This window comes from Channa argus, chromosome 8 (assembly GCF_033026475.1).
Source record: "Channa argus isolate prfri chromosome 8, Channa argus male v1.0, whole genome shotgun sequence".
Classification (NCBI taxonomy): Eukaryota; Metazoa; Chordata; class Actinopteri; order Anabantiformes; family Channidae; genus Channa; species Channa argus.
The window spans coordinates 8249920-8277284 of record NC_090204.1 but is presented as its reverse complement, the minus strand read 5'-3'; the positions used below and the strand labels follow the sequence as shown (position 1 = coordinate 8277284).

Here is a 27365-nt window from a genome sequence, read left to right as displayed (position 1 = left end):
CCATTGAAAACTGCACCAATGACAACTCTCTCACCTCTGGGGATGGTCTGCATCACTTCATCTAACTCACTCCAGAATTTCTCCTTCTCTTCTAACTCACATCCTACCTGTGGGGCATAACCACTCACAACATTGAACATCACCCCTTCCACTTCCAGCTTCAGACTCATCAACCTGTCTGATACTCTTTTCACCTCTAGAACATTCCTCACAAAATCCTCTTTCAGTATAACTCCTACTCCATTTCTCTTCCTATCTGACCCATGGTAGAACAACTTGAACCCTGCTCCTGAGCTTCTAGCCTTGCTACCTTTCCACCTGGTCTCCTGGACACACAGTATGTCCACCTTCCTTCTCTGCATCAACTCTATAGCCTTCCCTGTCATAGTACCAACATTCAAAGTCCCTACTGTCAGTCCTACATTCTTAGCTTTCCTCTTCTCTCTCTGCCTACAAACACACCTTCCTCCTCTTCTTCTTTGTCTTCGACCAACAGTAGTCCAATTTCCACCGGTACCCTGTAAGTCAACAGCACCAGTGGCGGCCGTTGTTAACCCGGGCCCCGACCGATCCGGTATGGAAGTCTTTGTCACGATTCGCATGTTTGATTTGGCATGTGTTTTATGTCGGATGCCCTTCCTGCCACAACCCTCTGCATTTATCCAGACTTGGGACTGGCACAAGAAGACACTGGCTTGTGCCCCCTTGCGGTTGCATTAATAGTACAGGCTTTAAGTGGTGACATATTCTAATCTTAAGTTGAAACATTAGCTTTTTTAGATTCTAATAAAAAGACCTCACATCTTACATAGTTTACTCACCATAACAGAAAGCGTTTTCAGGCCACCAGCAGCTTGAAATTCTCCCAAATCCCCCTCTTTCCTGTTCCCGCTGAATACTGTCTGTGGCAGCAAACAGACTAACACACTCCAATTACCAGCTATCCAATTAACCCACTTTTATTTTTTGCTCTTTATTGTCTGGTAAAATACGAGTAGAGTTTGTATTGATGATGATGTTGGACAGATAGAGAAAAGGGTAAGGACTATCATGGTAAAGACTTCTGTTGTTTGACGCTGATTCCCTGAAGCTCTGTGCATTCATGCACTTTCTTAGAATGTGCCAGGCACATCTGAGTGACAGTAGTGATAACATGCAGAATGAATATTAAGCTTCCTCTTAGTCACAGGAAGACCTTGCAAACACACACAAACACACACACACACACACACACACACACACACACACACACACACACACACACACACACACACACACAGCAAGAGAGTGAGAGAGAGAGAGAGCCAGATCCTAAACCTGCATTTTTGATGTACCCACTGGCACTAATGAGATTTGTCATCTTTTCAGACCCAATTACTGCAGTCCTGTTCAGTGCTTGTGCCACACACACACACACACAGACACTCAATCTAAAGGTAGATTCTCTTGGGAAACAGCCTGTGCAGGTTTGTTGTGCTGCTTCCTCTCAGTTATTGCAATTTTTTCAAATACGACTTCCCTTCATTGCTGCAGAGCAAATAAGGACACAGGACACATTTTTTAAATAGGACTGCCTTAATTTTCAGTCAAATGGATAGATAATGTGATGCAGGTACATGCCTTTGTGCATGTGTTTTATCGATTCAAGTTGTGTATTAATGTTTTCCTTTAGATTTCCTAAGGCTCCTGTCAGTATCGGTCAGTGATTGGTGAGTTGGCATGAAATTAAACCAGGAGGTAACACCTTATAGCCTTAACAGCACTTCAAGGTTCATACAACTCAGAGGACCTTGGGGCGTAGAAAACAACACTTACAAAACAGAAGTGCTATTTTCTGTGGCATATTTCTTAGAAAACTGTATGGAAAACAAAATAGTTTGTCTTGACCTTGGTTGCCTGACCGGTGGCTTTTGCCCTCAGTGAATTTCTACCTCTGATCCTTCAAAGATTTTTTTCAGCAGTGTGATTGATTTAACTGTGCAATGAGGACAATGAGAAGCAAAAGCAATGAAGGACAATATAGTCCATTTGGCCTCTTCTCTGCTTGTCCCTCCACATTGCTGAAGATTTAGGAAATGCTGTCAGTCTCAATGCTTCCTATTAAAATGTTGATATTTTGTGCAGCAAATGAAGACAAACAAAAAACTAAATCATCCAGACTGAGCAGAGCCAGCAGTGATTGTCTGTTTTTGAAAACTGGCTCATGAAGAGACATGGAGAGTGGCAGCATCAGAGTAGCTTTGTAGCATTATGAGCATTAACAGAACCTGGCAACTGTACATGTGCTGTTTGGCTCCAGCCTCCTTACATAACATTAAAAGAAAGTAGCCAGAGGCATGCAAGCAAGACTGATGAGCTGCTGGGCATGGAGCACTCCTCTGATACCTGGAGGCGCCAAAGCAGAGGCCATTTGACAGGTCTAAAAATAGACAGGAGATGAGAGCAATGTGGTGACACGGAGAGTGAGTGGGAGAACAATGTGAACACCTTTTGTCCTTTTCTCTGAAATGTATTCAGGACGCAAGAGTGGCTTTTTGTGTTAGCTCAAACCATTTCCTGTCAACTCACTAAACTGAGTTTAGATTGTTGCAACGCCCTGCTGTAGTGCCTTCTTTTGTACTTTAATGACTGCATATCTTCTGATTTATATGGGTGGACTTCCTGTCTTTTTTCACTACATAATCTCCCGTTCCACCAACCCACCCCAAATCCACCCTCTATCTTTTCCTTTCCCTTACTGACATTTGTACAGATATTTAAATGAACTGTGTGCACTGCAGTGCTCAGATTAACTCCACTGGCCACCCATCCTAATCGGCTGTCCCAGTCTGAGCGCTAACGAGCTTAAAGCTAAAGGGAGCAGTGGTCAGCAAGAAAACTCATCCAGTCACGAATATTTTGGCCCAGTGGTTGACTATTGCTGCTGTAATGTGTGTGGTATGCAAATATGTTGTCTTATGGAGTCTGTTGTTTGTCCATAAATACTTGTCCTGTTGTATAAGCCGTGCTGCATATAAATATTACTGTATGTACATTTCAGTTGCAGCAGTACACTGTGTTATAAGTAAAGCAGCAGAGACTGGGAGAAAACGATCTCACAGCTCTTGTAAAGTAATTTTAAAAATCCAATTCCTGAAATGTACACTTACTGATAACATTTCTTTCACGTCAGTAAAGCCCGAGCATGGGAAACCACAGTAAAGAGAAACATAACCCTAGAGCTTTCTAATCCACCCACTATGCTTTGCGATGCCTCGATCTGCATATGATGTAGGAGGCTATTGTGTGAACTCACTGATCTGATGACATATTAAATATGTGTAACACACACACACACACACACACACACACACAACCACTTATCATGCGATAAATGTACCAGAACTGCAATCACTGCCTCAAATGAGAAGTGCAAGGAGATTTTTTTGATAGGTTAAACCGTCAACTCTCTCTTCCAGACGAGAGTTCCAGTATTTTAGTGATCCTGGATTACCTGGAAGAGTACCAGGACAGGGGTCTTTGCACAGCATGACAGAGCTTTTATCTGTCTCTGTAAAACTGTATATAGGTGAAAATATCAATTTACTTAAAAGTCTTCAGACATCTATTTACACAGCAGAGGCTTATAACTGCAAGGCTGTACTTCTAGTTATCTGGCCAGAAGCTAAATATAGTCTAGGGATGTTGATGCACTGTAACTGAGTTGGGGGCAATATTTCTGCTTAATCTTATGTGTGTATGGCATGCTTATCTCAATAAACCAAAATAGATTTGATAAAAATCTTAATAATTGTTTCCTTCAGCTGCGTGCAAGCTTCATGATAATGTCTGATTCTGAATATGCATTAATGTTCCAGGCTTGACCTCACTCATTAAAGTCTGAGTCACCGAAACATTCACAGGAAGGACTAATGTTATCCAGTGTTTGTCCCCTCACTGGCTCCCATGCGTCTTAACTTACTGCTCAACATTCCTATGACCAAGCTCCCATAATGCCCATGTTACACAGGCTTCACATTTCACATCCGAGTTCTTTACATCCAAGTTATTTTTGTCTTGGCATGAAGTTGCAGAGAGTCACATCACATCTGCAAATCCTTCTCTGAAAGAGGAAATGCAGATGAAGAAGTATGCAGAAAGATGTAGCATTTTCCTCATAATAATCCATATTTAGCTCACAAGAGTTTTCATTATGATATATGTGGAGTTTTATAAACTGGATCTCTCCTGCTGGCATTACGCAGTTTAAAGTCTTCCACTTTTCAGGTATTTTTGTAGTAAAGGTGGAAATGAACTGTAGAAGAGCGGGGCCCAGTAATCCTACCCTCTATGTCTCCCAGCCACATACTCCTTATTTACTCATGACAGGTTCAAATTGAAACTGTGATCACATTTTCCACACAGTTTCTCAGCTCCAATCACTTTTAGAGCCAACCAGCCTTAGACAGTGAAGTGAGTCCCCCCCCCTGTCTCTCTCTCCTGATGTCTTTCTTTTACTCTGCAGCTCAGGCTTGTCTTTGGGAATTCATCAAAACCTGACTGTGACAGTGTTTTGTTTGTTCTGAGTCCTCCAGCCTCTCTTCCTCTTTGTGTCCCTGTGGATTGGACAGTCCATTTATTAAGTTAGGAAAAAAGATAGAGTTGGTTTGAGATTGGATTAGAAGAAGAGAGAGGAGAAGTGGTGGATTAATCAAGGGCAGTATGTTTCTCTGGGTGACAGGTACAGAATATTCTGTCATTATGGTGTGATAGGATCCTGATCCTGATGGGAGCAAAGGATCCTGCTTGGTCAGTAAATATGGGTTGTTTGTCTGTCTCACTTTCTGAAAAAGTTCCAGTTTGATCACTGTGGTTGAGCTATTGAGAGGTGTTGTACAATTGTGTGGGTAAAATCACCACACATATATTCTCTCATTCTTTTAAATTTAAGACAGTTAGTTTTAATCGCATGTCTGCACATAATTTAACTTTGGTAAGTCTGACATTGTAAGACTCCTACTGTATGCTGTGGATAATAAATAAAATTTATAGAGTGGAACAGATGGCTCTGTCAGAACACACTCACACATGAACACCATCAACATCTGAAGATCTAAATCCAAAAACTAAAAATCCCTGTATTCTGTTTTCTCTCTGTTAACAACAGATTGTGTCTCAGCACACTCCAAGCACACAAATACACACACAAATAAACTCACACACACCCAAAATGTCGTCTGTGTCTATTCACATCCTCACTCTTAAATGGATAACAAAAAGCCCACCTATAGCCTGTAGCCAGCGTGTACACACAGGGTGGCCGTGACAGCCAGACACTTTGTTCGAGTCCTGGCTTTGTGCCCAGACTTGTTTTACCATGTGGGCAGCAGATCGAGTGCCTGGCTGAGCTTCACATTAGCTGCCCCACTGGCACACAGGCCAGCAAACAGAGATGAACATGCGAACTAATGCTTTCGCCAAAATGGATAGTAAGACTCTTTCCTGCAAATGTGCTCAACATGCCCATGTCTCTCTGAAGGTGTCTTTGAGAATAAGCTTAAATCCAACATAAAAAGACCAGATGTCCTGCTGATAGGGACATCAGTTACAGGTATGGACAAATGTAACTATATCTTTTTGTAGTTTTACAGGTAGAGCAGGTTGTACTCCCACCACAGGGTCAGCAGTTCAATCCTTAGCTTCTCCAAACCTCATGTTGAGGTGTCCTTGAGGAAGAGGCAAGACTCCAAGCTGCTTGAGTGTGTGTTCACATGTGACTACCAAATGGCTGAATGTGCACGTAACTTTAATTTGAGTCTCTCATCTCAAAAGCAAGTGCTGTTGAAACGGTACCTGTAGTGATGTCACACCCAACCGTGATATGCAAGGAAAAGCCCGAGCCTGCAGTTTAGAGCATACATAAGTTCTGTAGACAGTTTGCAGTTGGGTGGGGCACACTATATGTTCTAAGTGGGATTCATGCTCAGTTTGGACAGAGGAAAGTTACAAAATCCCACATACAAAACTGTTAAATTTGAACACAACTGTAATGTTTACTTTCTTCTTCTACACCAGCCTGCTCTGCGCTGCTGAAGACTTGTCCTCAGTGGCCACTACACCGTGGAAAGTAACAACACAAGCTTGGCTCCTGTGAGTATAAACACATTGTTGCAGATGACATTGCACCTGCAACTTACTGAGGAGCTTGTGCGCATTTCCTTGCTCCAATCACATTCAGGGCCTTACTGTATATTCACTACAGGGGTATATGTGTTATCCGTTAGGTCGTGTTATCATTAGCTGGAGGAAAATGTGGAGACCACACCTTCAGCCAATCAGAGTAGGGACTCATGAATAATGCAAATTTTAGTTTACTAGCTTACTGAGGGAGGACAGAGGGGAATCTAGGCTGTTTGCAAGGACAGAATAAAATGTCAAAGAAGTTTTAAAATGCACTTAAAATTATAAAACAGTCAAAAAGACCCTTGATACCAACTCTTAAATGCACAGTGAGGTTATTAAGCCCCATCATAGACTGTTAATGAAGAAGTATATAAAGAACTCTGTATACAGTCTATTTGCCAGATGCATAGGAGCTGTTTAGGATACAAAATAGGTGTGTGCATTCAGTGTAGACAGCAGAAGAGACAAGACTGCTCTCATTTAGCTGAATGTCAAGCATGTTGCTTTAGTAATGGTGAGGGCTCATTGTGTAATGCGTTCCCTGCAAAATGTGCATGTCAAATAAAGAAAGAAGAAAGCACCTCCCAAAGACCATGCCTTATTAAAACCCATTAATAAGCATTTTGTTGTCATTTCCCGTGTATAAGAAACATACCACCCTTTATGCACTGTGGAACCAAGTAGCCCTGAATGTTTGTGTATCCTGAGATTAAGCAGAATGCTCCACCCCTCAGATTTAATATGATCCACGATTTCGTGTAGCTTGAAAATAAACACCCTGCTGTGCAATCTTGGGCAGATGCGTCTACACTAGTCAGCGTAAACCAGTTTCCTGTGCAGATAAAGAATCATATTTGTTTATAATCATCTCCGCTCTTCAATAATCTCAGTCATTTTTAATAAACATAAATGCCATGGCTGTCTGTTCAGACATGCTTATCTGAGGGAGAGAGAGAGAGAGAAGGACAAGGATGATGATGACCTCGAGCTGCCAGTCTGTTACAGCACTGGACAAATACTTCTTGACATGACAGTGAAGTTGTATAATGAAATACAATATAACATGCCCTCTACTCAAGCTGTTCGTTCTGTTGCCTCCATAATCTTAACATTTCTGGAGTATACATTATGTATTTTTCCCCTCCTCAGTTGCGTCCGGTTGTGTCGCTAACTTCATTTCTGCCTACCTCAGCTTTATGCAGGCACAAAACTTTGAGTGTTTTTCACCTGCACCTTCAATTGCTGCCTCAACTTGTTCAAGCCTAAAAGGTTTTATGTAATGGATGATCCAAGCTGTTCTGTATTATCCTTCAGTTGCTGCCATGTTTTTTATACAATGTATTAATTTATGTTAATTCTTTTTCTCTAGCATGACACATTTTCCCCGTATTGTCCATTTCCGTTATCTCTTCCTATACCTACATTTGGTTTAATATTAAAAATGTATTTAACTTTAATAATGGCTGTGATTTAATTAGCTAATTCAGCAGGGGAATTTAATTTAGTCTGGAAGCCTTGATTTAATTAACAAATTCATACGAATGAATACAAATACGAAGTCATACGAATGCAGCATTCACACATACATACACCTGCTACTTTTTATTGCCAGGCACCAATCAATTATTTAACATTTAATTAAAGCTGCTTGCATGGCTCTGTGAAGCTCAGCTCACTACCCCACTGTAAGCTGTCACAGACATCTGCACTTATGCAGGAAAATTAAATTCTATATCTGTATGTCTGTGTTTAATCAGAGATCTGTCACAAATGTGTCCTCACGTCTCTCTTGGTTCCTCTCCCTGCTGTCGCTATGGGTGTTGATACGCTCTGCGTGTCCCTGACATTGGCAAGAAGCTGCCGGGGTTATTCATGTGATGCAGTGATGTGTACCGAGTTGGGGAGATATTCCACATTCCCTTTTGGGAGGCACTGACCCTCAACACTGAAGGCTAGGGACTGTCTTTCAAGTGCAGTACTAAACTCTCAGTGTGACAGGACTGGCATTGACCAATAAACATGAAAAACCTCATTCACCTTATGTAATGAAAACAAGTGTGAAGGCAGGTCAGGTCTTGAAAGGATGTACATTTTTATTGTCTATTCTTAAAGGCTTTAGATTTACAAATGATGAAATGAGCATGGATTTACTGCCTTAAGTGACACAAAAAATGAAAACCTATCCTTTACATGCGGTCTATAACCAACAATTCTTCAGATTAGAGTGAGTACAGTATTAACCTGTTAAATAAATAAGTTTAAAGTAGCTTTAAGGTAAACCGTACAGCTATTTCTTAGTTATTAATAAATTACATTTAAGTTGGCACTGATCATCTTTGCCATTGAGCCCAAACTAATCTTTTTTTTAATCTAATTAATGTTTAAACTACATAGTAAATGCAACTACAGTTAATATCTCTATTAATAATTTACTGGACCTAATAACAATCTTATAGTAATTTACTATAATGTTACGATAAATCTTCAGAGAATTATCATCTGAAAGTGCAACATCCAGCTTTTTAGAGCTTTATAGTTAGTTTTAGTTCACCGTTCAGCCTGACCTATATTTCAAATGCAGGAGTGTGTGAAAAAGCTCGGAAAAACCTATTGTGAGCACCTGCTCAGCCTCGGACAGCAGACAGAGTTACAAGCTGATGATTATTCATCAGCTGAAGAGCCCGATATTTTCCTCGGGATGGGGCAGAGACCAAAAATCAAACTCACATTTAGCAGACACACAACTCCAAATGAAAACTGGATAAGAATAATACTGGATGTGTTTAAAAGTAACATTTTGTCTACAAAAATAACAGCAAAAAACAACAAAACTGTCATTGCAGATTTTATTAAGACCAAAAAAACCTTTATCCTATAAACCTAAATGTGACTGCCAGAAAATAGGCTTTCTTTTCTCTATTTTTCTTTAATTATGTTAGTAGGTAATTGTTGATAGACAGGGTAATTATTACAGTGACCAGTATCTCTTTCCACCTTTCTAAGCTTTACAAACATATAGAAACTTTTTTTTTTTACTTCCGGGTAAACATTAGCAAAACCTACTTTTAGGGAATTATGCTCTTTTTCCTTCTATTTTTTATATCTATTTTTAACACATTATAGTCACAGACTATGGATATACATTAGTGCCCTTAGAGGTTCACTCATATAGACGCTGCTTTAAATCACCAGTGGTGGTCAATAACCACAGAATGGGTTAAATATGTATAAGAAACACATTTTAAGCTGCTCTGTTTAATCAGTTGTTATTCACAGTGGAGACACTTAGGCTACATACCTCTGCAATGATTTGCTAAGGCTGACATAATGCAAGAAGTCAGAAGCTGCTCGAGGCCCAAAGCCACTGCAGTCCCGAGTGTGTAACTCTACACACACACACACACACACACACACACACACACAGATACATACAGCCTCCCAGTTGTCTCTATATTTGCTTTAACAAACATGGTTTCCTGCCCACATTCAAATAGACTGTGTATGAGAGTGTGTCTTTAGTCTCTAGAGTTCCTTCAAGCTGTCTTCTCTCTTCCTCTTTGCTGCTTCCCCATGGTTGCTGCTTCAGCTCCCCTTTTGCTCTCTCCTTTCTTTATTTACTCATTCATCCCTCCCTAAGGATAGGACAATGTCTCAGCTTTGTCACCTTCTCCTAGTCCTTATATTCTCTGCTCAACATAGTTATCTATGTGCTCCCTTCAGGCCCTCATCACTTCATTCTTATCTCATCTCATCTTATCTTATCTTACCCACTAATCCAGTCCAAAGCCTTCTTGTTATCACTTTGTTTTTCTTCCTGTTTTGGCTGAGTTCTGATGAGTCACAAACTTTTGTCCAAGCCTGAGGGTGTGGGACCATCCAGCCCAGATATACACACAGTAATAGGTCATGCAAACACCAAATCACCAGCATATTACTCATCCTGCCTCTGCTTGGCTGCACCGTTAAAATCTTCACGTCAAGTCATCACTACACAATTTGAAGGACAGTTTTAAAAATCTTTATGCACATCACCTAGAAAAAGCAATTGAGGAGAAATTGAGAGATGTTTGATTGCATTGCGTTTCTGGCTCAAACAGATATTTCATTCATGTATCTCTGGATTTTAACTTGTATTCTAATGTTATCTGTGTTACATTGGCACTTAATTTCTGACCTTGCACCTTTCTTCCTAATCCCACTGTGAACATCGCATAGGGAAATCATCAGCTTGAAACAGCAGACAGATGCGTTTTGTGTCTTTTTGTGTGCGTTTGTGTGCATTCATGCCTGTGGTGTGATGAATGTACTGGCTTCCTGAATATGTCTGCACTGTTAGTGAAGTACATGTGCCACCTCTGAGCTCGCCTCACTCGCAGGGAGTCCGAAGCAGAGAGACAAGCTGAGCAGTAGCGATTAGTCACGCAGTCATTTTCACGGCTGCAGTGAGAATCTAACACTGTGCTTGCCTACTAACACGCACACACGCACATGCAGCTAACGTAATTAGTGTTGTTGCTTTTCTCATCAGTGATTCACAACTGCAGTAGGAACTCTCCTGCTTCTCTTTCCTGTCAAGCAGCAACTGAAGATCTGCACTTTTGCAGTCCTGTGTATTTGGGTATACAGTTGTTTTGATTATTGTAAAAACTATTTAAATTAAACAATTTGAGAAGGAAACGTAACATGTTGGTTCAACTTCAAAGACATCCTGTATCTAAGCTGTGCTCATGAATTTCTGATTTAGATGAACTGCGTGATCACAACTACTATATACGCATGCTTTTTACTTTTATTTTCAAAACTGTAAAATGTACCCACTCACTCTTGAAATTCTGGCAAAATAATTTCTCAGGAAATATAAAGTAGGCGTGTGCCACATCCCACTGCTGTGTTTCCCTTTGTCCTCCATTCACAGATATCTGCACCTTTGCTCTTTGTTATGTGCTTTGTTTTTACAGAGTGGGTGTGCATTAATGAGAAAAACTGCTTTAAGTTGCCGAAGCCCATTAGCTTGTTGTTTGTCTGTACAAGTAAGAGACATTTAGGGATGAAAAACTAGCAGATGGGTTTGGTGAGTCTTAATGGCCTTCAGTCAAGGTTAGCTGTGGTTGTAGATTGGTTTAAGCTTAGAGCAAAAAATTTGATAGTAAATAACATCTTTGTGGATATCAGGGTGTATTATGAGCTAAGAGTTAAAATAGCTTAATAGTAATTTTCAAGGCTGTGTCTTTCGGTTCACTGTTATGTCCACTGTTTCTACATGATCATGCAGTGTTTTATCTATTACAGCGGTGTAACGCACCAACAGTTAATGCTTCCTGACCACTGTCTACTTCAAGTTTTCTCGAGTGCCACAAAAACCCTAAAGAAGTAACTGATTGTTGCTCATTATACTGATCTTTGTGATTAACTTCATATGGTTAACTTACTGTATATCAGTAGCTGCCTTTGATTAATTTAATCATGTCCTAAAACGTTGATACTCGTGTTGCAAACACTGCAAGATTACATTAGGGAAATACTTAACCTACAGTAAAAACTGTGGTCTAAAAAAATAACCATGTCCTGAAACTTATGTATTTCTGCATCTGTTACTCACACAACATGCTTGCACGGTTATGTCTTCCTTTTTACGAAGAAAAAAAATGTGCATCCAATGTAGACTATGACACACATTGTTCAAACCTGAGTTCCTCTGCGTTTCACTCAGTTGCATGTTTGATCGAGCAGTAAAAAGATCAGTTAACACAGCAGGAGTTTTGGTTTATAGGCTACTATATTAAACTGCTGTGCAGGAGTGAAACTAGTTCTAAAAGTAAAATGACTTCATTTTATCAGCTTTATTTACCTGTTTAAAACAATTGTTAATAAAGTAATCAATAGTTACCTTGATGAAGTACTCAGGAGAGCTAAATAACTTATTGAATTGTGGATGTAATCTGTAACCTGTTACATTATAAATGTAACCTTTCCAACAAGGCTGGTTACTGAAGTGAGCATGTGATTACTTGTGCTGGATTACTTTCTTAGTGCTATATTTCACTATATTTCCTTATGAAATGCTGTGAAATTAAGTGAAGTAAAACTTTCCAAGTGAGTATCATTACTCCAAACCTGCACTTGCATACTGAATTGCTTATGCCTCTGCCTTTGTTGCACATTTGAATCCCAGGGCCATGACTACGAGTTTGTGTAACTCAGCCTCTCACACCTGCACAGTGAAAGCGAGAGTAAGCAGTACTTTCAACTTGACAAATGATTATGGAATCCTAGAGTTGCGAAAAAGCCTTTTCAACCTGCACAGTAGGCAGGTACCACCCCCTCAATACTTGTGCTCTGCAGAAACCCTTAAAATATTCAGCCAGTAAAGCCCATGAAACCCAGAGCAGACTTTATTTTACTGCTGCACTCAGGTATGAAGCATACAGGAAGGCATGGTGATTATTATTGTGTTGTGGTATTATTGTAAAGCTGCTGCAGAGCCCTCAGCCAAGTGACATAATATCCTCCACCTAACACCTAACACTGAAGCTGTTACCATAAAGCTTCCCAGGATACGCTTGGTGGGGAAATGACATTCATGAAGGTCACAGTACTATAGGCATTTGCAGTACAGCAACAAAACTAAGCAACAACCAATAGCAATATTCAGATTTTTGAACAAACATGTACGTGTATATTTCCCCCACTTAAATGCTTCACTCTACAGTATGGAAGGGAAAACTGTAGCATTCAGAGCCAACACATGCACAGAGACTGCAGCGCAGGAAAGCTCTATTGTGTCCTTTGAGGGCAGCAACACAGACTGCAAAAAGGATGAAACATCTCACAGCCTCCATTTTCACCTGGATATGACACTCCTGCACAGCCTCGGGCTCTGATTTATGCTCCATTAAAAAGCGGCAGTGAAATGTAAAACGTGAGGATGCCTGAAGGAAGAGTGCAAGTTGTCATCTTAACCTGTTAAAAAGTAAAATGGGACTCCTAACACTTGAGTTGGGAGTGAATGGAGAGGGAAAAGTGACCAGTCTGCTTGAAATACTGCACTATCCAGTTCATTTCTACATCTTTAGATCAGACAATATACACCAATGCTCTTTATATTGACTAACATTTCTTTGAGTAATATATTGGTTAAAAAGGGATCGACATTCATGTCAAACCAGCATTCTTAAAGAATATTCTTTAAAAAAAAGACGTGGAGGTTAAAAACAAATACATGAAATCGTCCATTTGAATATCTAGTCATGTTTACATGCAGCATTCTGTAATGACATTTCAAAGATGAAATCCCTCTTTGTTGTTTGGGGATATAGTTTATCGTATTAATACTTACACAACATTGTCTAGAACAGCTATAATACAGTCGTGTTACAAAACAAATATCAGTTTTTGAGAACAGCCCTATTGAGATTTTAAGAGCAGTAGCTTTTTCTTTTACACCTTAAACGCCATCACTCTACAGTCTCACTGTGCTCTATAAAAAGCTGCAGTTCAGTTGGCGGTTGGTAGAGTGGAACAGTGGGGCAGTGGTTGGCTGTAGGGGTGGTGGTTTGATGTCCAGCTTTTCATTTATGTCCTGAAGCCACTGAACCCTCAATTATTCCCTATAGATTGTAAATATTTATCAGATAAATAAAGTGGAAAGTTGACTTTGCTCTGATGATTTTCAGGAATGCAGAAACAAATGTGCAATGGGAATTCTTAGCTTGCAGGACAACACAAACCCAGAAATTTTGGAGAAACATTTCAATATTTTTTCAACATGTTAAACTTAACATGTTTAGTGTGAATCAATATTAAGGAATTATTTGTAAAAATAAAAACTATTATAGTAAAATACAGTAAAATGAAAAAGTAAATCTGCACTAATTGATATTTTATCATGACAATTGATCACATTTCTGTGTATGTGAATGTAGTGACAGCCCCATTATCACCAGATTTTACTCTTTCCATTGGCTGTGTAGAGCTTAATTGTGTCTTTCAGCTCATTGTTTTTGTTTACAGCTAACAACATAATTTTTATCACTTTCACTGCTTTTGTTCAAATGTATTTGTAGCAGTAAAATCGCGTTATGTTGCTTTAAATAAAACAACAATATAGCAACTTTGTAGCCGTTGACAATGTGGTTAGGATCTGAATTTCTAAAAGATAGTAATGTGTGGGGATGGATGTGAAAAAAATTGACAGAAGTTAGTGAGAATGTAATGAAAATTTTCCACATATTTTGGCATACATAGATTTCCATACAATCTTTGCTGTCCCTGCAGCAAATTATGAGAAAACCCACCACCTGAAAACTGAAGTGTGCTGAATTAATCTTTAAGCAAGGAGCTTTTCTTCCATTTTTCCCACAGGACATGAATGTAGCACAAAACAGCCACAGAGTAGGAGAGAGAGATAGAGAGATAGAGAGGTTGGGGGAGGCTACAGCAGCCGAGTCCTCTATGAAACACACATACACACATGCTGTTACACAAACTATGCCCCCCCCCCCCCCCCCCCCACACACACACACACACACACACACGAACAAATGCCAGGACACTCATACACATGCAAAGTAATTACGAGAGCACCGTCAGTCCGTGGTGCCTGCCGCTGCCACTGGCAGCCCTCAATGCTTCTCTGAGACACGAAGCTGGGAGCCCACTAGGATAGAAGCTCTTGATGCGTTTGTAGCACAAAGGAGAAGAGGGGGCAGAGCTGCGGACTTTATTTGGGAGGCGGTGGATATTTCAGCAGCAGTGCTGGGAAAAGAAGAATCAGAGGGGAGGAAAGGTGAGTGAATGCAGACCAGTCCAAGTGCTGTTGCTGCTGCTGCTGCTGCTGCTGCTGCTGCTGGAGGCGGAGGAAGAAGAGGAGGAGGAGGAAAAGGAGGAGGAAGCTTAGAGTCTGAAGAGACTATAGGAGCAACATTTTCCTTCACAGTTCCAACCAGTGCAGCCAGCCAGCAGTGATCAGAGCACCTCCAGGCTAACAGATGTGGAAGGAGCGCCGTGCAAGTTCTAGTCCTGGGTGAGCGAACTTCCCATATCACTTCCCAAACCCACTCATCCGGTGGTCCACTTGATCTGCTGCCTGACATCGTTGCCAAAAAGAGACATCTGAGGTGCACATGGGGTTCTTTGTGTTTGTCCCTCTCCTTTGGTGCCTGTGTCCCTCTCATCTAGTTCGCTGTGGTTAGCTATCATCTAAACAGATGAACTGCTGAGTGTGAGAATCACCTGTGATCACTGTGGCACTGGAATTCCACAGGTATGGTGCAGTCCCAGCTGAGTGCTTCGCTTTCTAACTCAGATGGACAGGGGGTCTCATTATCTCACGCTGGCTGTGGTTTTCTATTGTGATCCTTGTAATGGTGTGCTCGCGTATCCATGGAAGCACAGCTACTCCTGGGTTTGTGAGTATGTGTGTGTGTGTGTGTCTTTGGTTACCAGTTCTCAATTAGGTTTTAATGATCTAAACATAGGGTAGAAAGGGGAAGGCAGCCTTTGATCGATCCCTGCAGTCTTCTCAGTGTGAGAGGCTCTGTGCCTGTCGTCGGCGTGACACATCTAAGCCTCTGACTGGGTTTGCTCAGCCCTCTCCAAGCTCTCCTCCTGCTTTTATTGTGGGTCTTTTCAGCTCTTAGTGCAGTACTGGAAATCAGCTGTTTTTCTATGGAAGCTTTGAATCTGGTTTTGCTTGAATTTGTTGCTCAGTTGACAGCTGTCTGGTTGCCCATGCATACACACCCACAAAAAATAATTTTTTCAGGTTTTTTTGTGCCAGGTAAATGGGGGATGGAGGCAAATGGGAAATGACATAAAACAAAGGTCCCTGGCAGGATTCAAGCCAGAGCTTCCAGGAACCACTTAAATAAATGTTTGTACCTTTTTCACAGATTCACAGGGTCTGTCACCAGCAGTCATGCAGCTGTGCTTAAATCCACATTCTTACTAAATAGCATCTTGTAATTTTTCATTGGCAGCACTTTCCTGAAGTAGTGATAAATGACTACATTTTGCATGTTGTAATTAACCCCCACGTTTTGGCATCAACATCACTGTGTTGTGTGCTGTGCCTGCAGCTTTAGTGGGTTTGTTGACCATCCAATTAGACAACTTTTATCCTGTGAAAATGTCCTGCAGTGAAATGGAAGAGGTACATAAAATTCAGGTAAGCCACATATGAATCTCATGGGGACTGGATTTAGACCTATGTTTTTTGCCAGATGTGGCTCTAGGTTTTTTTGTTAACTGCAGAGTTAGTTGATAAATCTCAGATTGGTGTTTAAGATAATGGTGAGTGATAATGACACTGTAAAGAGCTCTGTTCACTGATGTAAAATGGCACTAAATAAGTGCAGTCCTCTTACCATTTTGTCTTTATATGCATAACTGTGTAATTTCAAATCTTCTTACTGCTTGTTGAGAACCACTGTAGTCGTTACCATCTAAAAAAATCCAGAGGAGAAAATCAAGCAGATGCAATTATATTTAATGGTGCCTAAGGTGCCATTTAGTCTTCCTGTTTGACAGATTTATATGCCAGTAATGAAATGTCTGGTAACAAGTTTATGTGGCCCTCAGAGTGCATCGTTGAGTCAGGCCCGTTAGTCTTGTCCATTACTGTGCCTACACTTACCTTCTCATTTTGCTCCTTTCTGTTGCACATAAATCTGTCAACCATGCTCAAAAGTGGCATATCTTTCGCTTAACACTGCCTGTGCCCGGTCTCATTGTTTTCAACTCTGGAGTATTTATGAAGGCAGTAAAGCAAAGATGCATTTGCTGTCTTTGAGATGAGGACAGTTCTGCTCTTACAGAGAGGGTGGTGTGGGGTAAAGAAGGAGGGAAAGGAGAGAGTGCTTCTGTGTGAGTGGCTGTCAGATACCTGCAGGCTTGCTGACATGTCAGCTGTCACGGTTAAGATGTCCAGCTGGAACGATCATGGGCCTGCGTGTGCTGGCTGTCCTCCCACTCATACACTATAATGCCGTTCTACTGAAGGTGTTTAGATGGGGACGTAACCGTAGAGCTTATGCGGCATCTGGACCTAACAAGTCCACATTTATTTCCAATCATTGCTACTTCATTTGTGTTTGGAGGGATGATAGTGTCCCTAGAACAGTAATTCCCATCCTCATATACTTCTTCACCCACACCACCATATTGCAGTTTGTTTATTTGAATGGATTTTAAAGTTAGTACTATGTAAATATTAATATACAGTAAAGTGTCTCTAACAGTGCTATTAAATCCAATTAATTGTTACTGTTTAGATTGTTTGCATCTCTTACCAATCAAGCAAAAACCTATGCTTTTCTCTGACTGGTTAGAAAGATGAGCCCGACTCAGAATGCTTTTAGAAGTGAAAACGAAATAACGCAATGGTTTGTTCCTGAGCTTAAATCATTACATTCTCTTTTTATTTAGGTTTTACACATTATCCCAACTTTTTTGGAATTGGGTTTGTATTACAGACACTTCTTGATAATGAAACATTGGTACTAGCTGGATGTGCATTTTTATTATTTAAGAATTAGGATTACAGTTGCATTCATTTAAATGCCATTTAAGTGTAATGGAATATAATACATTGTATGTCAACTCAAGTTGGGCAAGGGGTAACACAAAGTGCTGATATCAAATGAGAGACAAACCACTAGGCCAAACCACTGCAGGCTCCAGCTCTCCATGGTCTATATGCTACGTCCCAAAAAATAAAAATTCAAAAAAGGAAAACAAAAAAACAGGCACGCTGGACCTGGATGGGCCCACCGAGAAATTGCACGTTACGCCAGATGGCCAGTCCATGTCTGTTTCTGCACCACTGCCTGTGCTTTTCATTGAGTCTATGTCAGTTGTTCTCGGTTCTGGTCCTCAAGATACAGTACCACAATAGATGAAAGTGAACTGGGGAAAGACAAAGCGAATTGATCAGCAGTGCATGCAGGGTTAGTTAAAAAACCAACAGAGCAGAGATACTTCAGAACCAGGATTGAGAACCACTGGTCTAGTTAATGCGCATCTCTACATAAGTGTTTGAGCATATTTCCATTAAAATATGTGAAAAATGTTGTACATTGCAACTGAAAACCAACAGTTATAAGTTCTTAATGCTTTTACACAGTGTTATATGTTAAATTTTAAGAAATCCCTTAATATATTAGTTTTAGCATTAGTTACCTTAATCATCTAATTATCTATTAGCTTAGCTATGTGTTGTTTTCTGTCACTTTCAAAAGCTACATTAATAACTCATACATGACTTTGGTTAGGTAGTTGATCAATAAAATAATACTTGTATAGTCTTTTATATACTGTAAATATCTATAACTACATTATAATCTGTGTTTAATCAAATCCTTCTATAATCCTCACTGAGCTGGAGCCGTAGCTAAGGTATAAGTATCCACTGGCTGAGAGTCACTAATTTAGAAAACATCTTGGGGCTATTATTAGAGTTTTATTCAAAATTATGCTGTGACCACTAAGTAATAGACAGAACCTTTCTTGATTAATTAATAAGGCTGAGCAGTAATGAAGCCCCACCTAGTGCAGTTCATCACTGTAGTGGCATTTATTACAGGGACTCTAATGGAGCCACTAGTAAGTAGTGAAATTTTGTTACATCTTTTGAAACAGGATCAAAGCCAAAGCACTACATCAAGCCAGCTCAATACGGCACAGTAATAAAGATGTTATGATGTCGAGGACTGTTTTTCTCTTCAGTGGATGTTTTTGCTGTTTGAAGATGATGCAATTTATAACACGACACCCTTAGAAAATATATTTATGTTTAATTCAAAACTACATTAATTAATTCATGTTTAGTTGCTTTATATAGTACAGATAACTCTTCATTTAATGTTTTGCCATTTCTAAACAAATCCGGTTCATTTAAGCTGATGATGGTTCCTTTGTGATGTTACCCGACTGACTCATGAGGACTAAAGTCATGGCAAAGATGAGATGGAGCGAGGATGTGATGGGGCGAGAAAAAGTGTTTTTGCTCTTCGGATGCTGCATATTTTATGTTTTCTTAGGTCTCTGGATGAGAGAATGTGTGATGAGATGGTCGTGGCATTACATAAGTACTAGAAGGGAGGCCAAGAAATTTCTTGAGAATAGGTAACAGTGCTAAGCTAATGCTTCTTGCATGAAGTAATTTTGTTGGCCCATTGTTTTTGCTCAGGTAATGTTTTTTTCTTCTAAAGTTTAGGTCATTCACAGCAACCCAAATTCATCCACAGAAATATGAATACCAACAGTGTGGTAAGCAGTGTAAGCTCTGTCATTAAAATCTTTGCTGGAAATCAGCTCATATTTGACACCAAGTGTGTCCGACACTAAGTTGGTTTGTGGGATGAAACACAGGGTATTTGGAGAGTTTATATACTTGTCTGTCTCTCTGGCTCATTTCACTTTATGTATTTCTATTGCTGCTGGCAGCTTGAGGTGCTGTGACTCTCCAGCCATAAAAACTGGTATTTGTATGGATCGACAGCATCATAACTGAGATAAGGGAAGAAAATTGAGTTCAACGCTTCTGCCTCTATTCTCAACAGCAAGGTGCTATTCTTACCATCAAAACTACTGATAATGGACAAATAATGTTATAGCATTATTAGTGCTGAAGCAATTAGTCAAAGTATGATTGATATGACAAGCTAAAAATACTATAAAGTATATGGCTGTTGCTGATATGGTACATTGGTACACTCAGAACTGCCCAACAACAGGAAGTATTAACTTCAATTACTCTGACAAGTAAAAAAATAATAATTCTCCAGCAGTTCTAAATAAAAATGTGGAAACATTCCTATTGAAATATTAAACAAAATTTACCACAGTATATTGTACCATTGTAATCACAGATTAATCACAAATTCAGAAAACAGATTATGGCTTTGTTTTAGCAACTGTACAAATGAATTATTTTTAATATATATTCATTCGTAATTTATAAAGAAAATATTTAATTTATAAAAACAACAATGGATGGAAGTTAATGTTAAGTGTTAAAACATACACTAAATCCTGTCATGGCACGTTTGTCAAAAACACTCTGGTTTCAAAAGCTGTGTTCACATCTCAACAGACTCAAATGACTAAACAGCCTCCTTTAGCCTAAGATACAGACAGTCTTCACACAGTTGCTTCACTTGCAGTGATCTCCCAATGTACTGTGAGCTGCAGTTCAAGGCAGATAACCAGGGCAAAGGCCATTCAGTATACTGCTGTAAATCTTTTACATGGAGACTATTAGCCTTAGTGATCCTAGCTGTGTCCAGTATTATCCTGAAAACACACCGCATACAGCACTTGCCATAACAAAGCTGTCCTCGGTCAAAGCATCATAGCTCTCAATCAGCAAATCCTTATAATATGATTTGATTAGATATAACCTTACCTTTCCTTACTACTTTAAATAGTCTAAAACCATTGTGCAGTGAAGGGCAGCAGGTTCTTTATCCTCACAATATAATCTTAAAGTTTCCAGACTTCAGACTGTTTTGAGAAATGTTTTGCTCTTTCAGATGAAGAAATACCCAGACTCTGAGAGACACCAAGCTATTAACCCGTTAGGAGAGCTTGTGGAGAACAGGTTTTTTTTATTTGCTAGCCTTTTATCTGTTTTAATTTAATGTTTTTAATACTCACACCATTAACTGCATTTACATTTTGTCAGAAATACAGCTCACATTTTAAAATGAACAATTTTCCAAAGTGCTCCTCTAAGTGCTTCTTTAATTGAAATATCACTTGTGCACCGAAGTCCAAATTCAAAGGACATTTCTATCGCTAAATCCCCAGTCTCCTTTGTGCAAACCAAGTGATTACAGAGATATGATTATTTTTGCTTGAAAGGGTATCAGTCCTCGCAGCTTTGTTATTAAAAGCATTAGTAGCAGCTGAGCTAGGCAGACATGGCTTATTGTATTTTGAACTGCTGTGTCAAACCAGCTGTGCCCTGTGTGTTTACTCAAGTTACACACATCTTTCATACCATCTCTCCATGGGCCCTGCACACGAGACAGCTCTTTAATCCACTCCCTTCAATTATGTAATTGCGAGCAAGTGTAGATCAACACATGACATGCGTCCTGTTTTAGTTGTGAGAGTGTGACACACACTTTAACAATTTCATATCTTTCTTTGCCTCAGTCCTTTGACTTTGTGGCATTTAGAAAATAAATGTGATGTGATTAGATTGTAAAACCTAATTAAATTCAAATGCCTCGAGCAGCACCTTCAAACACGTGCACACACTCATTGTGTCACCGCCCTCTCCTAATTGATTTTCAAGCACTTCATGATCAAAACCAGCAATTTTTTTTTAATAATGTCCCACCAGCCCTTAACCAAATAATTACTCTAACTTTAACGACAACTTTACGCGCTGTGGACCGACACACTTAACACTGTGTAAAAGCATTAACCAGTGGATTAATTAATCATTCTTCAAATGGCTCCTTTCATCCCCAACAGTTAACAGTGTGTTCAACCCAGCTGAGCTCTCAAGCGTCCAGCCAAACGCTTATTGGGTGAGGATGTTGCATTTAGATCAAGATTAAATCAAGGAAATTGTGCCAAAAGTAAATACGGCTGTCTGCAAGATTTATGTCTGTTTTTGTGTTCAGGGAGCTCTCCCAAGTATTCTCTGCTTCTCACTCTCTCCTCCACTTATCCTCATTAAAAAATGGCCTTTGAACCCACTGAACCTATTTTAAGTATCCCAGCGAACTAAATGAAATGTAAATGAAGATTAAAGATTCATGCTTCTTTCAGTCCCTACACTGCAACACTTCTTTCCTTTCTGCTCTGTGGATCATGCTGTCAAACGTAAAGCCAACCTTTATCTATGCTGTTGAACATAAGTCAGATAATCAGTTGATCAAATCATTTTCCTGAAGTGGAGATCAGTAGAGCAGAGAGATGAGACTGGACTGCTCAGTGAGGCTCTTCGCTCTGTCTCCGCTCCATTTGCCTTCAATGCTTGTTCTTTTATGTGTTGCTTCCTTGGTTCTTATTTTGCAAACTTGCATCTGTGTCAGAGGGGCCCAGTAGTGTTTGAATGCTTTGCTTTAAAGAAGACGAGAGGCATGAGCAAGAGAGAGCATAAGCTGGTGTTCGAACCGTCTACATGTGTGTGTCAAAGAATATTTTAAAAATAAAAGCTTTTTTTGCTTCTGGAGGAGTATTTGGGGGAAAAACTGAAGACTGAAACTACAACCAGTAGCACATACAGCACATAAATGCACATGGCTGAGCACATACAGTAGACAGGACATTGGGAAAACAGGTAACCTGGTTCTGGTCAAAGGTAAAATGAAACTGATAAAAATGCAGTCCTTCCTTTACACTGTTCTCTTGTGTTGGTCTACCTGTTAGTGTTGCAGCACTGCTTTTCTTAATTTATATATGTGAGGCCTGAATGTTTTGGTAGTTTTAGCAACTCTAACAGTGTAGTGGATCTTTCCTGTAGCAGATCATCTCATTTGAGTTTCAGGAGGCAGAACCTTCCCGTTTATTTTTATTCTAATAGTTTTAAATCAGGAGCTCCAGTATTTGGATTGAGTAGCTCATATAAAATGTGAGTTGTTTTATATATTTAATCAAATTTAGGTAAAAACAAGCAGTGGATTAGACTCTGTAAACTCAAAACTCAGTATATATCCTTAATTTACAGGCATTGGCTGCTGCCTATTCACTATACATAAGATCCTTCCAAAACTTGTTGATTTGACTGTTGCCAAAAAATTGAATAGGCCTATTTTCCAAAGTGTCAAATTTCCTTTAAGCAACCATCCCTTCAGCCTTTGAGCAGAGGAAATTTGAATTCTATGCAGACATAGTGTTTTAACAGCCCGAAGAATAAAAAGAATATTTCAGTAGTTGTAGCTGGTTGTTTTTTCCCTTATGAGACTTAGAAATTACATTTGAGATACTTTATGTATTACATACATACTTTAGTATCACTGTTTAATACTGTATGACCATTTAAACATGTATTATTTTACTCATATCTGAACATCACTGCAGCATCTAAACAAGAATAATTTTCTGTAACAAATCTGCATTCTTTGCAACAGTAGCTGATGTGCCAGGAAACTGCAGCTACCTAACTACCACTTGCAAAGCTAAATTTCTTTGAGTCATCATTTAGGAATTTGATCGCTAAAGGGATTACATGTTATTCCAAATTACTTTCCTTCTTAATGATGTAGAGGTCACAGCAAGGTCGGACATGTCCTGTTGTAATCAGTTTATTCATTTATTATGTTTTTGAGGTTGTATCTTTAATGTGTTAAGAGCATCTGCCAGTTGCCAAACATTTTTGCAGTACTTTATTATGGAGGTGTTCATTTGAGCCGTTTGTATATTCAACCAACCTTTGAGCAACATAAGTGTTACGACTGGATATTTCACAGTTTGTAAAAATATTCTTTGTGGCAGCTATGGATAGTAAATAAAATTAGAAATAACAAGAACAGGTGATGCTTTATGAAAAGAGGCTGAATATAGTTTATAAATGATATAACGACAAGTCACAAACAACTGCATGTACCTGATTATTACAGGGCTTGAAAATCATTAGACATGTTTGTTGTGCCTTGTACATCTGTTTAAGCATGTAGTGTGTGAATATGAACCGCTGGTGCTCGCAGTGGCGATACATTTACTGTCATTTGAAAAGGATGTCAAATTCAGGAAGAAAATCTCTGTCTTGATTTGTTTCTTTATCATTTGACCTAATAAATCTGCAGCTGTATGTATCCATGTGTAACTGTGACAGATGGGTGTGATGGGATTGTGCTTAACAGACCTCAGCTCTTCACCTTCTTCCTCTCATCCTCTCTTCCTCCTCCTCCCCCCCTCCATCTTTAGGGAACATACGGTTTTGGCTTGCTTGTCAGGACTGTTTGATCAGAAGTAGTTTGCTGAGGATCTGTGCTTTGAACTGACTCACAGCTGTGGCAAGTTTCTCTTCTGTGTAGTTCATAAAATAGCTGGAACACTCTGTGTGCTCGGTCCATTTTTATATGCGCAGGCGGGCTACGTGCTGTTTCTGAGAACTAAAGGGTTATGTTTGTCAGTGTAGATCTGTGTGTCTATGAATATCTCTCCATGCCACTGTGCCCATACATATGTGCATAAGTACGTCTGTATCTATTTATTGTCCTCCTGACACATTCCCTGACTTTGACAGGTGCTTTTCTCATCCATGCTGTTTGCCACACTTGGAGGTGAAGAGGACAAGCTGCTTCTGGACATCAAGGGAATTTGAATTTATCTGTGGAATCAGAGAGATCTAGGGAGACATTAATACATGGGGGTGATGGTTTACTTGTATCCCTAACCTGTCATTTCAACAAAAATGAATTGTTCATCGTTTTTATTTATTTTTTCTCAGAAAATCATTGATCACAAAGTCAAGCATAGGCCCTGCTCAGTGATAGTCAATCTGAATTAAAGCATACTGTCAGAACCCACCTCATCTCTTTAAAAACAACCCTGCCTGGTTTCCTTTCCCTACAGTGTACACAAAGAATTTTATTTTTATTCTCCCCTTGCCTCCTACTTGTGTTTCACATTAAAACATCTCATCGGAACTGCTTTCGATGGATCTCTCGACTCTCTCGGCATAGGAAAGGGAGATCGAGCATTTCAGAGTAAACAGTTTCAAAAGAGTCTGTGAATAATTTGTTCATCAGGATGTAGCTGTGGTTGTATCTCTTTGCACGGACAAGGCTTTTCTTGTTGGTGTGGTGCAGTGAGTGTTTCTAACTCTATCCAGCATGCTGTTTCATCCCAGTATATCCAGTGCTGAGTTCTTGGGTGATGTCAGAAAAGATTGTTGTTTAATGTGCAGTCAGGGCCCAATTACTTGGTGCCCATAGCTGTAACCATAGCTATGCCCATAGCTGTATCTAGAGACTTTGAAAGGGCCCTTTCACATGCCAGATAAAATGCCAAGATGTTGTAATTTGCCTCAAACGTGGTTAGAAACATGGCGGGGTGATCCCCTTTAAGGACACCGATTGCTCATTCCTTGCACTGGCGTCATGGACATTTGTTGTTTGCTTTGGGTTAAATTTGTCCCTAAAGAGTCATTTGAGGCCCCTGTCCTGCTTTTTTTTGTAGAGATTAAATATTTGAGGTGACATGGTTAGGAGCAGAGGGAGCATGAGAACTCCTCCTCTTTGATACCTCTTCATCCCTTTTTTCCTCCCCTTCTCCTAGAGGCCCTTAGGGAGAGCAGCTGAGTCACTCTCTCCTCACTCTCTTTATCTTCAATCTGTTTTTGCTCCTCCTTCCTTCACCTTTCTTCTGTTTTCTCTCACAAAGTCTTCATCACATAATCTGACAACTGCTAAATCCCGGGTAGAACTTCAGCTGAGTGTATGTGTGTAATTTTTTGAATTTAGCAGAATTGATTTGTGCATATTTGCTATTTTACTGTCAGCCTGCATGTCCCCTATTAGGTGCTGCTATTAGTCAGAGTAGTAGCATGGGCTGCAGCAGCAACAGCAGCAGCACACTGAGTGGTGGAATCTCTGTGGACTTATTTACAGCGGAGATAATGGAGTGCGACTGTCAACCACCCAACCCGATGACACACACGCTCTGTTTCTCTGACGTGGCTCAGTTTCCTTACTTTCATGGTTCTGTTAGGATTTATAATTCCTTATCTCCTTCCCTAAACAATATCACATCTCTGCTGTCTGTTTCCATCTGTTGTTTAGTGAAAAGTCTCTTCTCTCTTTTATGTCTAATCTTATTTTGGACAATGGTTTGCCTTCTTGTGTCCTGATTTTTTTTCCTATTTCACTCACAGTAAGCACTTTTAGGCATGCTCATCTTTTCTGCCACCTCTTCCTGTCTTCAAACACTTCGATGTTGCACTAGCTAATTTACCAGATAGAGGCTCTCCTGCTACAACTCCTTCAGCTCATAGCTATAAACAGGCCTAGCTTTCCAGACAAACATCTCCTCAATTTTTACCAGCACAAAAAATGAGAGAAGGAATACATTTGTGGGTTAGCAAATGAATGATTACCACCACAATTAGCTGCTGTGATGTGCAGTGAGACTTTTTCTGTTTCTCTGTGCCATGAGACGAGGTTCAGTGCCAAAGTTGTTGCTTGCGATCCTATAATTGCCTCAGAATTCTTCTTATAATTAACACTCTTGGATAATTATGACAAAATCCCAGACCTCGCATATTCTCCCATTATTAGGCTCAGTGTGTCTGAAAAATGCACAGAAGAAAATGCAGACACACACGGTATGTTAGCGAGATTATATACATCAAAGTTAGGTTATTTACTACTCTGTTTATTGCTGTGAAGGCTGTACGTAATATGCAATAGAAAGAGATTTTTCATTTCACAATTTGTTACAGCCTACGCTGTTTTTGGCTGTCAGAGCTTTTGGTGTCTTGACTGCAGTGAGATTAAAGCTGAGCAGAGGAGAGATGGGAAGTGGACCGGGCAGTGTGGCAGCTCCCAACGGCACAGGATTAGAGGTTGGGACAGTGAAGTAGGACATACAAACAGACACAGCCTTAATATGGACAAGAGACCATAACATAGAAAGAGCTGCATTGCCCAGTATATTTCATCAGTCTTCTGCTGTAATCCCCAAACAGCCACTATGCTGGCAGCATGTGCACCACACATACACTTGTGGATACTGCTATTTCTGTTTTTGCATTGCTGAATCACAAGGATTTGATGTCAGATTTCAGATTAATGGGTTTGCAGGCTACATGATGTTTTCACAGCTTTGATTTATATTAATGACAGAATTTCAAGAGAAGCAGAAAAAAGAGATTGTATTATTAGACACTTATTGTAGGCGGAAATTATGTGTATAGTCTGTCTTTGAAGCTTAGAACTGACCTGGAATAAGTTTAGTTATTTCAAGTGTGTTTACATCACAGATTTCCACCTACACCTTGTTTCTCAAACTTAATGGAATATTGAGAGAAACAAATAATATTCAAAGATTTTTTGCCTTTCAAATTACACTTTTCAGATGAGTTTCCAAAATCTACCGTGAAACCAGGGCAAAAGAGGAAATGATAAAGCTATAATAAGTAGAAAACATAATAAGGAAACATGCAAATTGGCTGAAAACTGAAACTGAGATTGTGAAAATCTATTTTGAAGCAGCTATTAGTTTTGAGCAGCTTAGACTGCCAT

The 27365-nt window shown here is 39.7% G+C and overlaps 1 protein-coding gene across 2 annotated transcripts in view; it reads left to right on the top strand.

The window, feature by feature from the left end:
- Window positions 1–14693: 14693 nt before the first annotated feature.
- The window catches only part of lingo3a (leucine rich repeat and Ig domain containing 3a), a 32446-nt gene continuing 19774 nt past the window's right edge, over window positions 14694–27365 (top strand). Inside the window, exon 1 of one of the 2 annotated variants that reach the window (XM_067514316.1) lies at window positions 14694–15184. The gene's annotated coding sequence lies outside the window, so the exon portion shown is untranslated. The other variant, XM_067514317.1, reaches the window with a different exon arrangement.